The sequence below is a fragment of the Hemitrygon akajei genome, chromosome 1 (genome assembly GCF_048418815.1).
Source record: "Hemitrygon akajei chromosome 1, sHemAka1.3, whole genome shotgun sequence".
Taxonomy (NCBI): domain Eukaryota; kingdom Metazoa; phylum Chordata; class Chondrichthyes; order Myliobatiformes; family Dasyatidae; genus Hemitrygon; species Hemitrygon akajei.
The window spans coordinates 194,939,048-194,956,109 of record NC_133124.1 but is presented as its reverse complement, the minus strand read 5'-3'; positions in this window follow the sequence as shown (position 1 = coordinate 194,956,109).

Sequence of the window (17,062 nt, the reverse complement as noted above, 5' to 3'; positions counted from 1 at the left end):
TGTGGGTGAATGCTGCAATCTACGGGAGCAGAATGTGAAAGTAGGAAATAGTAAACAGGATTAATGTATAAAAGTTTTGTTGCTGATTGGCGCAGACTCGGTGTGCGAACGGGTATCTTTGCATGCTGCCATGACGATATAACTATTTTAGGACGGTGGAATTAAGCCATCATTATTTGCAAAGGAAAATAGCACAGGAGAAAATGTCGCCAATTGACGTGGCAGGAGGGAGTGCATTTAAACGCACAGAAATTTGAAAATCTATTAATAATGTTTTCACCGAGATGTTAACCAAATGTGAAACTCCGAACATTCAGTACAGCGTAAATTGAAGTGTCCAATTTCTACTAATGGTTTGCACATTAATTTAGCATTTTTTTTTGTATAATGAGTTACATTCCTTATCCTTTAACACGGGGAATTAGAAAAGTAGTGAAATCCCAAGGAAAAATGTTCATGGTTAAAAAAAATTATACATAGTGCGTTTGTGTCCTTGCTCATAAGTGTGAAATATTTGTATAACAGATCGGCGATTAAAATCTATTATGTGTCTTACATATTATTTTATTAAAAAAAGAAACAGCTAACGCCAGATATACTCAACAATGGAGTTAAAAATCAAACAAAAACAGCAGACAAATTTATATTTCAAAATCACATTGATACATAATGTGATATAATTGAGCACAACTGATCACGTATTAAAATCCATCACTGTATGGACGTTTCAGTGTTACCAGCCTTCGAGTTATTTAAGAATAATAACAAAAATAATATTTAGTGCTTCTTGTATCACAAAATATTTTAGTGATGTATATTAGAAAAAAAAACTGTCCAAAACCTGAATCTAAATATATAGTTCAAAAACATTTGATTCACTGTGCCACATGATGGTAGAAGGAGCTGTAACTGATAATTAACAGTAATAGGAATGGGTGAATGCGTTCAGCTGGGAACAGTTCCATCGTTGGGTGCGGTTCACATTCATTCAATATGGTAAGTGTACCGGCTGTGCTATTTCCTAACAGCAATTATTCTTCAGTTCTGAAAAGCTCCGATTAATAATTTTTTAGAGTACTGCTTCAGTACACTGTCTACTTGCGGATGGGTGGAGCGTGATTATAGTCTAAGAAATGTACTTCATTGTTTAGGTGTTATTTCACGGTGAAATGTTTCACAGTAATCTTAAGGGAAGTTCAGAAATGCAATGTCTGCCTTAATATTATTCATTTGATGTAGGTGTTGGCCTTAAGGTTCCCATTACATGACAGCCAAACAGGAAAGATTTAACATAAAGGTGATGAAAAGAGATAAAGACTAAAATCCCACTTTTCCACAGACTACTACAACGAAAGTTTTATTGGGACGGAGGGAATGCGAACGTGGCGAGAAATTTAACATCATTGATATTTATGGTTCTTCACATCCATAATATGGAACGCGGGAAAGTGCACCAAGGAAATAGTGTTTTTGGTTTCTCCGGGCGCACAAAAGTGAGAAATTAGAGATCAGTAAAAACTAATTAAATTCCATCGTTGTTAGGAAGTGTCAATGTTTGCGATTTCCAAATATTGCAATGAAGAATAATACAAGCTGTGTTAATTTTAACATTTTTAGCTTGGCACCAGAACGATTTTTTGTAGATTATCAGTGCGAACAGCCTTTTGAGACTGCTTCACTTCACAGTCTCACATGTTGGTAGACAGCTGTGCAACAGATATTATTCATTGACAGGAATGTATGCGACTTTCAGGCTGTAACGGCTGCAGCGATGGCTGTTGCTCAGACTCAGTTAGTTATACACACAGGACTCCGAAGTGTTGTAGTCCAACAGTGCTTCATCGCCAGTTCTGATAAATTCAGATTCATTGTCAAATTCGAAAGTCATTTTACAAATGGCGCTGATGGACTGCTTTGAGAAACTCAACCACGGATGGACCCCAGCTATTCAGTGAAAGGTGAAGGATTGAGCATGGGGCTAGCAATTTAATCCCTTAGAAACCCAGCGCTAGGGAAACACCAACAGAAGAAGTAAAAAACCTGATCTTGTTTCCAGGACTCTGGCGAGCAGCTGTTTGCACAGTATGCCCCTGTAGGTGTGATGGGTTTAAGTAAATAAGTTAGTGTTTGAGGCATTGAAGAATACAACTACGTTGTTCGGATGCTAGTTCACTGTTCACTTTTGATATAAATCTTATTGGAAATCTCAAACCTAGAAGTGCATGCGAAACTGTTAAAAGGGGCCAAGTGGATATGAAGTGATGCTAACAAAGGAGAGTGTGGAAAAAAAAGATGTTTTGCAAATAAGTGTTTAATTTAACTGCAAGTTTATCACTAAATTTCAATTTTTAGTTGCTATCCTTATGAATTAGAAATATCTCAGCCTGTTTCCTGGACTATTTTGTCATTTGTCTCCAATTATGAAATCAGATTTAGGTTTGCTTGGTGTATCTGAGTAATTCGCAGGAGAAAACTATTTTCTACGATTTTAGCTATACACATTATAGTTGTTTATAAAATCGATATTCCTCAAAGATTGTAAAAGAGTGATACAATTATTCAAATGTACTGTAGACCTTAATAATAACGAACATGCCAATTAATAATCAAATGCTTCCGATATTTGAATAAACTCACATTTGCAGATCTGCAACAGTATAAGTCCCAAAAAGCACCGCACCATTCTCCTGGGAGTCAGAGATAACGACGGCCTCAAATCTTTAAACGATCAGGAATTGCAGATATAGAATGCTCTTCCTAAAACCTTCTAACACTCCAATTGATCAGAAAGCTAACTCTTTAACACTGCTTTCTAGCAGTATCGACTGTGTCTCTTAAACAACCAGTATCTTCTCACTAAATTTAGGCATGAACTGCAGTTTGCAGAAACGCACCAATGAGAAGGAACCTTCCCTTTAATGGACTTTTCGAGCCCAATGTACTGACAAAATATGAAAAGTGATCAACCCCATATTTGTACTCTAAGATCTGTTATAACCTTGTCGTCCCAGAAGACATTATTCAGCCAATTACAAAGACAGAGTTTTATCAGCAGCCACTTGAAAACACCTCTCTGTCCTGAATGCCGCATTATTCATGTCTTACCAGGAGGACAATCAACAAAACATGTTTCATATCCTGATCGATTTTTATCTTTGTATATTTCTCGATGTCATACCAAATATTCTGTTATTTCCTTACCGCATGCCTGAAGAAAAAAATACGCCATATCGATCTCCCAGAAGGGAAGGATATTATCGAGCACTTTATGTACCATAACATTACATGTCAATTCTATTATTGTGAGTTGTCAGCATCTCCGCATTGGGATCATTGTCTTCCAGTCTGAGTAATGTGTTTATTTCACTGACATGCTCACTCGGTCACTCAGTCACATACCCTTGGTAAAGGATTCTAATATGGCCCATTTCACTAAGATCTCCATTCGTGTTGCATATTGAGTGAGTAGCGAAATTCTGCCATTTAAATGTCCGGCTCTGCATGAATAAAACTTCAGCTGCAAGGAGGCAGATGTTCCAAAGCGATGTCGAGCGATGAATGGCAGACCATGTGCTGCTGAGTGAAGGAGCAAAGCCCACTTTAATTTTTTGTTTCTTTTTTGCCGGTAAGTCTTGTCTGCAGCGAAAAAGAAAACTCAGCTGGTCTGTAACTCAGCGGGCGTTTTGATAGTGGTAACATTATGGTGGAAGTACACCATAATGGCATTTTTCAACTGCCAAGCTACTGTGAACAAACCGAACAAGAGCATTATATGCACAAGGTAATAGTTTGCTCTTCCTAAATTCACTGGAATTTGTTTTTGTTGGATGGGAAATAATGACAATCAGTGGAGTGATGTGCTTCGATTTACAATATTCCTGCAGATATTGTGACATTTTGATGGGGATGATGAGGCGCTAGGAGTCGTGGTTCATTTTGCAGCAAAGACAGAGTCAGGAAGACAGCTGTGGTTCCGCAAACACAATTTAGAGAGTTAGGTTCGAACTATAAAGAAGAGTTCTCATCGTAGCATTACTACTTTGTAATAATGTGAAAATAAATTGAGAGAGAGACAATACAGTGAATACAGGGTTAGGTAGTTTGTAAGATATGGGTGACTTCCGATATGTGGGTATTTGGGCGTTCTTTTGGGGCAGCTATAACGGTACAGGAGACAAGAGTTGCAACTAAACGGGAAAGCTACCAATAGCATTGCATGGAAGCTCATTTGTTGTACTTGGGAAGGATTAAACCACAGAGATATTTGTTGTGACCTAAACCTTCAATTTAGAAGTTGCAGAGATTGATCGAGGATTTGCCAATTAAATCGAAAAGGAAGAACAGGCAAGGAGAGGTTAAGGAGTATTGTGGAACTTGTGGGCTGAAATGTGTTAATTTCAAATTAATGAGTACTAATTTTAAGACGGTTGAATATTGAGCATGGATCAGTGTATTGTTTATGATGTTGTGTTCATTGTTGCGATAATTATGGTTCTGAAAGTTATTGGACTGGCAGCCCAACATTCTAAGATTTCAATATTACGCAAGTCATAGGGAGGAGATCAAAACATAGTTACAAAAAAGGAACATTACATTACTGATGAGGAAGCATTCTGCAGCTGCCTTTACAGTGGACATACTTGAGGGCTTATTCACTGAGGTAATACATGTCGAGCTGCGAACTTGGAAAGACGCAGTCACTCTGATGGGAATATTTTATTGCTATTCTAATAGCCAGTACGAGACACAGGAACAGACCTGGAGGCAGAGCATGATAATATCTAAAACGCAAGATTATTTCAGTGAATGACTCTAAGTTATCCTATATTGTTGGGCACTGCACTAGTGGAAGAGACTAAACTAGAGCAAAATGTATCAGGTGCGCCAAAGCTGTTTCTTGAAACAACATGTGGATAACCCAGATCGGAAAGTGCCCAGACTGGACATTACATTGGGGGTGGAACAAACTGGACATGAATTATACCAGAAGAATTAGATTAAATTAATCAAAAACCATTTCAATTACAAATTCAATTTAAAAGTGTACAAGTGAATGGTTACAATTGCACATCCACAAGAGAGACAATTTGTGCTTGGAGATAGAGATGGTTGGCAAAGTACTAAACGAACATTTTGCATCTCCAATTATTAATGGAGAGTGTGAATCAGTTTGAGCTGCTCTAATAAACTAGGTCATGTTGAGATCAAGAAGTAGATGGTGCACAGTATTTTGAAGAGCATTCGTATGTATAAATCACCAGGGTCTGATGTGATCCATCACAGTTTAGTGAGAGAAGCGAAAGGGAAGGTGGTTATGGCTTAGCTGAAGATCTTCTTGACCGCCAAACAAGCTGACGAGTGAACTTGACATCAGCAAATGTTTTTCTCTTGAATAAGTATATGAACAGGGATATCCAAGAATCTCTGCACAGGTGCGCGTCACAGCTGTGGTCGTTAAATTTTTAGGGAAGATTCTGAGGGATAGGATTCATTGGGTAGCAGTTTTAAAATAATAGGATATGAGAGGCAGGGAACACGACATTTTGAGGCAGGTCATCAACTTACCAACTGCACAGCGCTTTTCATAAAGTGTGCAAGGATATTATTGACGGTAGACCAGCGGATGCTGTTTACATGGGCGTTAATAATCTGTTTAAAGGGGCACTATGGATATTCGATCAGGAAAAGTAAGTTGAAAGGAACGCAGATTTTCGATCATCTGGATTCAGCATTGACTTGCCTATAACTGACCGAGAGTTGTGATTTAAACATAATCGTCTGTCAGGAAGCGAGTATCATGTGGTGTTCCCCACCGATTGGTGCTGGGAGCTCTGTCTTAACATGGTATAATTGATGGGGTGATGTGTACGTTTATCTACGAAACAGATATCGATAAAGTGTGGACAGTTATTAAATAATGAAACACGATTAAAATGATTTCCACTCCTCAGTGGAGAGAGGGCAAATAAGATTTAATCTATCCAAATGTAGGGTTTGCATTTTGGAAGGTCAATGCAGGGTGACATACTGGAGAGGAAAGCACAAGGCTCCACGGCCTTTAATGCTGGGGACATCCAGTATAGGAGTCATGAATTCATGATACACTTGTACAAGAGCTTTGCGTGGCCGCACTTAAAGTGCTAAGTCCAATTATAGTCGACCACTTTAGGAAGATGCAGAGACTTTAAAAGTGTGCACTGGACATTTATCAGTAAAGGGAGGTTGGACAGATGTAAATGTTTAAGGTTTCTCCACAGTATAATGTAGGGGTGCTGAATCTTTATGAGATTGCGTATTGTCGAGAGTTCTCTCGCGCGCCATGGCATTTTATAACAGGGATTATTGTTGCATAATGAAATAATAGCAATAAATACGGACTTTATTTTAAAAAGATAGATTGTGTTGGTTATTTGCGTGTATTCAACGTTTTACTACAAAGGAAAGAATAGCTTAGAATGATTGAAAATAAATTAATAATTTTAGAAAACTTGTTCCTAAATTCTATTATTAATTTTTGAAAAGTGAAGAATACAAGCATTTCTAAATCATATTGCTATTGCAGCCATTTAATATCTAAATACTGATGTCCAAACCAGACCTGCGAGGATTTTAAAGGTATCATCCGGCATCACATGCTCCCGCAAACATCTATCTCGTGCCACGCCATAGGCTGACAAATGGCAGATGGAGTTTAATGCAAACAAAGGTCAGGTATTGCACTTTGGAAGCACACAAAAAGGTAGAATATGCAAGGTAAATTGTAGGACACTGAGGAGTGTTGTAGAACAGAGGGATCTGGGAATACAGATACATAATTCCCTAAAAGTGGCGTCTCTGGTAGATAAGGTCATAAAGACAGCTTTTGGCACATTGTTGTTTATAAATCAAAATACTGAGTATAAGAGTTGGAAAGTTATGGTGAAGCTGTGTAAGACATTAGTGAGGCCGAATTTGGAGTATTATGTGCAGTTTTAGTAACCTAATTACAGGAACTATATTAATAAGGCTGAAAGAGTGCAGAAAAGGTTTACGAGGATGTTGCCGGGCTTGAGAAACTGAGTTACAGAGAAAAGTTGAATAGGTAAAGACTTTATTTCCTGAAGTGTAGAAGAATGAGGGCAGATTTGATTGAGGTGTATACAATTACGATGGGTATAGATAGAGTGAATAAAAGCAGGCCTTTTCCACTGAGGCTAGGGGGGGAAAAAACAGAGGACATCGGTTAAGGGTGAAATGGGAAAACTTTAAAGAGAACTTTAGGGGAAGCTTCTTCACACAGATGTTAGTGGGAGTGAGGAATGAGCTGCGAGTTGAGCTGGTGAATGCAGGCTGACTTTTAACAGTTAAGAAAAACTTGGACAGGTTCATGGATGAGTGGTGTATGGAGGGATATGGTCTAGTTGCAAGTCAGTGGAACTAGGCAGAAAAATGTTTCGGCACAGCTGGAAGTGTATGGACATTCTGCACGTAGGGATAAGTGTTTCTGTGTTTTTGATTTGATTTTTAGCTGGTTCAGCAGAACATTATGGTCCTAAGGGCCTGTTATATGGTCTATGTTAACCTTTTGGACAATTCTGCTGCATTTATCCACTTGGAGTAATATGCTTGTCATTGTCGAATTGTATACTCGAGTTTATTGTGCTCAGGTGGTAGTAGATATTATATTTTATCTCCAATTTGCATTGCATTTGTTTTTGCCTTAATATTGGCTCTTGGATATATTTCAGAAGAACAAGCTAAATATGTTCTTTTTGAATTTTCATGGCAACTTGCCAGAGATTTTAGGAAGTATAAACACTCTGCTCATATATTGTAGCTTTTTAAGCTCAGTGAGCTGTATCTTGTTTTTCTTACAAACATTCAGAAAGAAGATATTGAGACAGTTGCCATTAAGTGCCATTTATCAGTTCATTCCTTGTATATATGTTCTGGCCATATTCCACATCAATACAAGAAGGTCTCAGCAAAACTTGCTTGCTTGTTGAACTGACAGAAAATTTCTGCATCATGGCTTATACTGAAAATATCATTCATTTATCATTTCATCTGAAGCAATGATATGCCAGATCTGTACTTCGCAGGTGTTTGTGATCGAGCTGAGAGGTTTATGCGTTTAATTTCTATCCCGAGATTAAATTCAAAAAGCCAATATTGGAATGTTAAATTCTGCGTGAAAAATGGTGGAATGTAAGTTGTAAGAAGCTTCAAATGCTAAACTAAATGAAATATACTAATGAGTCTAGACTAAATTTCTCACTTGAGCAATTAATCAAATCAGAATGAGACTTTTCAAATATTCTGAAAAGTATTGACTCAACTGAGATTGCTTCATCATAGGAGATAGGAATAGTCCAGACTCTAAATTAATTCTATTCTTAAAAGGGAAGCTCATTCCGAGCCGTATTCTTCAGCCGTATTCTTCAATTTGCTGACTGCTGTCCAAAGCCTAGAATATTGTTTTAAAGCCTTTCCTTGTAGATGGGCTTTTGTAAATGGGGGAAAGTCATGTGAGAACTGCTTGACGCTCTCATTAGGCCAGATAACACTTGCTGACTCAAAAAAAAGGCAAAAAGCAAATGGAAAATGAACTGGGTAGAGTGAACTTTTTAAATCTCCTTGAAGCGTCGGAGGATGAGAGCTGAACTGATAGAGGCGTATAACAGGATGAGAGGCTTTGAACATGTGGATAGTCAGAACCTGTTCTCCCAGGTTTGAAATGGTTGCCACAAGAGGACACAAGTGTAGGGTGCTGGGGTGTAGGTACAGAGGATATGTCGGGTTAAGTTTTTTACTCAGAGAGAAGTGAGTGCGTAGAATGTGTTGCCGGCAACTTTGTGGGCCGAAGGGCCTGAATTGTGCTGCATGCTTTCTCTGCTTCTATGTTTCTATGCCCCTAAGTTCAGGAGTGTGGATCGAAAATGGAGAACAGAAGATACTGTATTAATAACATCACCTTTGATTTGAAAGTTTGAGCTGCATTTTCCAACCGAAACATTTGAATTTAGTGTTGATTTACATATTAAACATGCACTGCGCGCAGCGAGTAGATCAGGTGTTAACATTCAAGTTTCCAGAAATCTTTTCAATGAAAGGAGCTCATATGATCGAGGGGAAATTGTATGTAAATGATAAACCCTGAAGTGCAGTATTATCCGTTAGGATGTATTGAGGATAGTACGAAAAGTAATCAATAAATCGAGGTGGTACTGTTTCCAGAATGGAAGATGAATGTACATCGATTTATGGCAATGGCCTCTGACCTCCCTACACCAGAGTCAGTTGATACAGCTTCTGCCAAATGTGCTTACTATTGTTCGACAGCCATTAATAGACCACCTTGATATAAACAATACCTAATAACTTACTAGTGACTTTGATTGGACTATTTTATTAAAATCAACTGAGAATTATGCACATACGATATTTGACAAAGGCCGTGACAATTTCTACCCATTTCACAAATGAAGCTTCCTTTTCACACAGAAGACTTTCCATCTCAAGTGCCAAATTCTAACGTGCCTCTTATCAACAAACTCGACATCACTGCAGTTTATAGTGAAGATTCCTACACAGCTTCTGGAACAGCTGGTGTAAAAATATTTACAATTAATGAACATCAAACATTCACTCATCAAGCAGATCTCTGGATCTAATTCGTACAAACACAAATGACCCAAAGTTCAAATTATTTCACAACGTTTTTATTGCGTTAATGATGCTTTCAACATGAAAGAACATTTTCGTTCATTTAGTATGCGATATCCTAAAAGCCTAGATAAATAGGCTGTTTCTCTAACGTTGAGATATGGGCGGCGTTTTTCGTTTATAAGAGGCATAGATATAGAAAGGGAGTATTTGATACCCAGGGCTGAAATGTCTTATACCAGAGGGCATAATCGATGGAGAGAGGGTAGGTACGAAAGGGTAATCAGGAGGAATAATTTCACTCAGACATTGTTGAATGCTTGGAATGCGCTGCGCTGGTATGGTTTCACAACGTAAAAGGATCTTGGCAATTGTAGGGATGACTTACAGTGGACTGAAAAGCTTGAGCACACAGACACTAAGAAAGAGGATGCGCTGGCGCTTTTGGAAAGCATCAAGTTGGATAAGTCACTGGGACCGGACGAAATAGAACCCAGGCGACTGTGAAGGTAAGGAAGAGGATTGCATCATCAATGGTGATGGAAAGGTCCCGGGGGCTTTGACGGTTACAGATGTTTTCCCTTATTTAAGAAAATGAGTAGGGATACCCCAGGAAATTATAGACCAGTGAGTTTTACTTCAGTGGTTGAACAGTTGATGGAGAAGATCCTGAGAGGTAGGATTTATGAACATTTGGTCAGACATCATATGATTTGGAATAGTCAGCATGGCTTTGTCAAAGGCAGGCCGTGCCTTTCGAGACTGATTGAACTCTTTGAGGATATGACTAAACACATTGATGGAGGTAGAGCAGTAGATGTAGTGTATATGGATTTCAACAAGGCATTTGATAAGGTACCACACACAAGGCTTATTGAGAGTGTAAGGAATCATGGGATCCAAGGGGGCCTTGCTTTGTGGATCCAGTATTGGCTTGCCCACAGAAAAAAAAGTGTGGTGGTAGATGGGTCATATTCTGAATGAAGGTCTGTGACCAATGTTGTGCCTCAGGGATCTGTTCTGGGAGCCTTTCTCTTCGTGAGTTTTATAAATGACCTGCATGAGGAAGTGGAGGGATGGGTTAGAAAATTTACTGGTAATACAAATGTTGGTGGTTCTGTGGCTAGTGTGGAGGGGTGTCAGCGGTTACAGCGGGACACCCACAGGATGCAAAACAGGGCCGAGAAGTGGCAGATGGTAGTCAACCCAGTTAAGGGTGAGGAAGTTCACATTGGTAGGTCAAATATGATGGCAGAATAATGTCTTAATGGTAATACTCTTGACAGTGTTGTGGATCAAAGGGTTCTTCGGTCCATTTCCATAAGACAGTCAAATCTGCTGCGCAGGTTGACTGTGTGGTTAAGAAGACATACAGTACATTAGCCTTCCATCAACCGTGGGATTGAATGTAAGAGCCGAGAGGTAATTTAACAGCTTTATAAGACCATGGTCACATCCCACTTGGAGAACTGTGCTCAGTTCTGGTCATCTTACTGCAAGAAGGATGTGGAAATATAGAAAGTGTGCAGATCTGATTTACAAGAATGCTTCCTGGACTGGGGAGCATGCCCTCTGAGAATAGGTTGAGTGGACTTGGTCTTCTCTCCTCGGAGGAACGGAGGATGAGAGGTGACCTGATAGAGGTGTATAAGATAATTAGAGACATTAATCATGTAGATAGTCAGAGGCTATTTTCCCAGGGCTGAAATGGCGAACACGAGAGGTCACAGTTTTAAGGTGCTTGAAAATAGGTGCGAGAAGATGTCAGAGGGAAGTTTTTTTTTACGCAGAGTGTGGTGAGTGGGTGGAGTGGTCTCCAGGTGACCGTAGTGGAGGCACATAAGATAGGGTATTTAAGAGACTTCCGAATAGGGACATGGAGTTTCGAAAAATAGAGGGCTATGGGTAACCCTAGATAATTTCTATAGTAAGGATATGTTCGGCACTGCATCGTGGGCCAAAGGTCCTGTATTGTGCTGTAGGCTTTCTATGTTTCGAACAACAACAAACCAAATATGCTCCTTTTGAGGATTCATGGCATCTTGCCTAGGAATTTAGGAAATATAGACAGTCAGCTCAAATATTGGAGCTTTTCCACCTCAGTAAGCTGCATGTTGATTTTCTATCAAAAAAAAATAAGAACGGAGATTTTGAAACAATGAACATGAAACGATATTTAATATTTTAATGCCTGTATATATGAAGTTTTTGCCACATTCTGCATCAATAAAAGAAGGCCTCAGCAAAGCTTGTTTGTCTGTTGAGCAGACAGGAAACACCTGCTATCATGGCGTATTCTGAAAATATCGTTTATTTATCATTTCCTCTGTATTGATATGCCATCTCTATACTTCGCAGCTGACGATGTACTGATTGCGAGGTTCATGAGTAAACTTTATATTCCAGATATTAAAGACAGAAAGACAATTTTGGAATGTTAAGATTGATGTGAAAAGAGTGATGGAATATGAATTGCGACAAGCTTCAAATGCTAACCGAAAAGATAGATCTCACCATCCTTAATGATGATGAAACACCAGCACCAACGCCCCCTACACCCCCCCCCCCCCCCACCGCCCAGCCACCAGTATGATTTCAGAGCTTCAGAGCAGAGTAGATACTCTTTTGTCCAGGAAACATATTAACATGGAATAATACCTTAGATTGAGCCAAAAGAATTTTGAATCTTCGAACTTGGTGCACCAAACCTGATACAATGATACACAAAATGAAGTACATTACTTGTTCTTGTCAGAATTCCTTCCTCACCATGGAAAGCAAATTTCAATGCAGTCACTAATAAGGGTTAAATATAAACATCAACTCTGTCAATATGCTGAGATACTCCAAACCAAGGAACATAGCTGCATTTGTTTGAGCACCACCATCCCATAACCAGGATCTCAATGAAGGGAGATCTTAAAGCATTGCCCTAGGCCAATACTTTTTCATAGCCATCACAAATGGGAACTTCGAGTTTCACGCCAATTTACCTCCTGTTCCGTTTTGCCACATTGACCGATGTGCACTCGACCTCCTCCACTGTCAGGATGAGGCAAAATTCAAACTAGAGAAACAGCATCCCTCGTTGTCGCAGTTATTCTGCAAGTAGACGATATGGAAAGTGAAACGTTCTATTTCAGGTATCCTGCTCCTGTTTGCTTTCCTACCAATCAACTCAATTCATATATACACCACAAATCGGTTATTCCACAGATCTTTCCCCTCACTTGTCTACCATGCATACACTCCTTCCACGAGGTGCCCACTACTCCTGTTTCGATGTGTAAACTCGAACTTCCTGATGCAGCAGTCCTTAAGCTTCGGACTGTATACACAATTCACCGCAAGAAAATTGACATTCACTTTTCACAATTATTTTTGCTATGATAAATTAAACATTATTTCACAAATACTACAAATGTTCCTATATACATTATGGGATAAAAGCCACCACAAGAATGTTAAATTTTCCACAATACAAAGAGTGTAATGTCATCTTTCTTACTACCTTCTTGTACGGATATCCCATGTCTCTATTACTTATACATTCATGGAAACATGTTTGCATTTGGTCATAATCAGAATATCGAACGTTACATCACAGGAAAACCCCCTACTGCCCATGATATACTTGCATACCTTATGTCCGTGGCAAACATAAAGCCATACAAATTGAATGGGATTTTCTGCACAAGGTTCATTTCCTGCATTCTGTGCACCAGTCATGATTAATTTCAATTGATTCTTCAGCATTTACTTCATCAAACTTTTACCATACGTTGTGGCAGCATGTTGCAGGCACCTACAATGCCTTGTGTAAGGTAACAGTAAAACAACATCAACTTGTGAATCAACTTTTAATTTTCGTCCGCTCACTTTCAACCTCTGACTAGCAGTGCTAGATATTTCCTTTTGATCATCTACTCTGTCCAAGTCTCTCAGGATATTATATCATGTCGTCTCTTAGCCTCCCATGGTCAAATGAAAGCAATTTAACTTTTCCCAACTGTTAGCAAAAATAATACTGTAAAATCCTTGCAAAATTCCGATGAAAGTCTTCAGACAACAAATTAATTGCCTCCATATCTGTCTTGTGATGCATATGAAAATCAAAGCTGGAAAGGTCAGTAACTTTAAATTCTTGGGTGCTAATATTTCAGAGGACCTATGTGGGACTCAGCATGTAAGTGTAATTGCAAGGAAAGCACAACAGTGCCTCTACTTCTTTGAGAGTGTGCAGAGATTTGGCATGACGTCAAACAGTGTGGAAAAACTTCTATCGATGTGCTGCGAAGAGTGTACTGACTGGCTGCAACAGTCTTTAATGAACACTACAACAAAATTTAGATGGATTCGGCACAATACATCTCGGGTAAAATCTTCCCAATCACTGAGTATCTCTATATGAAACTCCGTCTGAGGAAAGCAGCATCCATCATCAAAGGCCCTCACCACATAAGCCATGCTCTTTTATCGCTGCTGCCATCAGCTGGAAGGTATTAGAGCCTCAGCACTCGCACCACCAGGTTCAAGAACAGTTACTACCACTCAGCTATGAAGCTCTTCAACAAAAGGAATTTTACTGCACTCACCAGCCCAATTACAACGATATTCCCATAAGCAACTGACCGGACAGCTGCATAGGGAGAAGAAAAAAAACTACTTCAATTCCAGTGAAACGTAAAGGCTAATCATTTGCTGTATTCAAGATAATCCCGGTCAATTGATGACAGAATGAAATTAATTAAGGTAATTTAACAGTGAGTTCTGTACTTTCTATCGCTTTAAAACAATTGACTGTCCCAGCAAGTGCACGTTTCAATGCATGATTCTTTTAATAATATAGTCATTCCAAACAACCATAGCGTACAAAATCAATCAGTGAAAAACACCAGAATAGGAAATTATAAGAGGAAATTGAAGGTCCGGAAGTTTCTAGCGATTGAGAGATGAACTTGTTAGACTATGCCCGCATCTTTGGTTTTGCGAGCAGAAACTGAGAAGAAAAGTGCTTTTATAATACTACTAATAATAATGATTAACTGATATTATTGTGTTCTTTTGACGTACTATGTTGGCCTGAAACTGATCTGGAATATTTACAAGGCAAAATAAGAAATTACATGACAAATTTCAGAAAACATTAGGTACACTCGAATGCGTTTAGGTTAATACTAACTGGGACAGAAGTGTTAAGAGGAATACCAGAAATTAAACATCTACACGAGTCAGTTCCAAACTGTAACCAATATTTCGATTAATGCAAACAGGTTTCAGCACACCCCGAGAGCATATGCAATTCTGATCAGAAGTATACACCACTAAATTTAAATGAGACACAAACCTGAAAATAAAGAAATTATCACTATTTTATTATCACTGTGGGCATGGAAGAATCCCCACAGTCTGGCTTAGATTTGGAGAACCATTCTCAGAAACAGAAGTGATCTTTGTGTCAATGTAGGGCGAGGTGGTTGTAATATAGAACAGAAAATATAGGAATCTAAGGAACAATACAAGTCTTTTGCCCTAAAATGTTGTGCGACCATGTAACCTACAATAGAAACTGCTAAAATTTCCCTACCGCATAGCCCTTTATATTTTTCTATCTATGATTCGCTTAACATACCATATTATACCTGCCTCTACCACTCTCCGTGGTAGTGCATTCAATGTACCCACCACACACTGTGTGAAAAATTACCTCTGTCATCCCCCTTGTACCTACTTCCAAGCACCTTAAGTCTATGCCTCCTCGTGTTAGCTTTTATATTCCTGGGGGAAATAAAGCTTCTGGTTATCCACGCCATCAATGCCTCGCATCATAGTATACACTTCAGTGTGATTACCACTCATCCTCGGTCGCTCAGTGGACACAAGGAAATTTTCACTCAAGCTACTCTCATAAAGCATGCTCTCTAATCCAATCCAGTCAGCATCCTAGAAAATTTGCACAGCACTCTCTCTCTATTATCCGCATTCTTTCTGTATTGAGGTGAACAGACTGAACACAGTACTCCATGTGGGGTCTAAACAATGCCCCATATAGCTGTAACATTTCTTCATGGCTGTTGAACTGAATCAGATGGCACGGTTGATGACGGCCAACACACCATACCCATTATTCACAAAACTGTCAACCTGCGCAGCAGCTTTGAGAGTGTTACTGTTGATACGGACCCCAATACCTCGCTGATCCTCCACACTGCCAAGAGACTTACCATTAATGTTATATACTGTATTTAATGTTGACCTACCGAAATTAAACACTTCACAGTCATCGAGTTTGAACTTCAGATAATGTCTTTATTCTAGACTTCAATACTTTCTAAATGACCCTCGCTTGGGAACCTCATCAAATGCCATACTGAAATCCATTTACCGTGCACCCACTACTCTGCCTTCATCAATGTGTTTCATTATATCTTCAAAGAGTATAATCAGGTTTATATGGCATGAAATGCCTTTGACAAAGCAATGCTGATTATCACCAATCATATTTTGCCTCTACAAACGGTGATAAATCTTGCCTCTCAGGATCGTCTCAAACAACTTTCCCACCACTGAAGTAAGACTCACTGGCCTACAATTTCCTGGGTTATCTCTAGAGGCTTTTCTTAACAAGGGAATACGGTTTGCAAACTTCCAGTCTTCTGGAACCACTCCAGTCCCCATTGATGATACAAAGACCATCGCCAGAGGCTCAGCAATCTCCTCTCTCGCGTCCTATATTAGCCTGGGGTATAAATCATCACGTCACGGTGAACTATCTAACCTTTCCAAAGCTCCAGCAAATCCTGTTTCTTAATGTCTATACACATACTCGTTTCAGGACGCTGGAACTCATCCCACAATTTCCAAATTCCTAGTCACTGGTGATTACCGAAACAAAGTATTCAGTAAGACCCTCCGCTACCTCCTCCGTGTGCATGCACATGTTTCCAGACGCTCTCCTGATTGAACCTCTTCTCTCAGGGCACCGTGGTTATTTTATCCTACGATGCGTTCGTGCTTCAATTGTGAACATTTGACTTATTTCCACCCTTTATTTTCCTGAGAACGTCGGCTCCTAATTTATGTTCTGAAATTTCTGCCTAATGGCATCATCTTGCCCCCTACACCAACAAAATGTTCTATTTTTCAAATTGTTTGGGGTACTCCAGCGCCCTTGTAAGTGAGACTGAGTTGTGATAACTACATCCAAAATCCTCTCCCATTGAGAGGTCTACCAGTTGACCAGTTTCATTTCCCAATACCAGATCAAGTACAGCCTCTCCTCTAGTTGCGTTGTCTGCATATTGCGTCAGGGTAGCTTCTTGAAGACACCTACCTAATTCCACACCATCTATTTTTTTTTTGCTTCTAGAAGATTCCAGTCAATATTAGGAAAGTTTAATTTACTCATAATAACAAC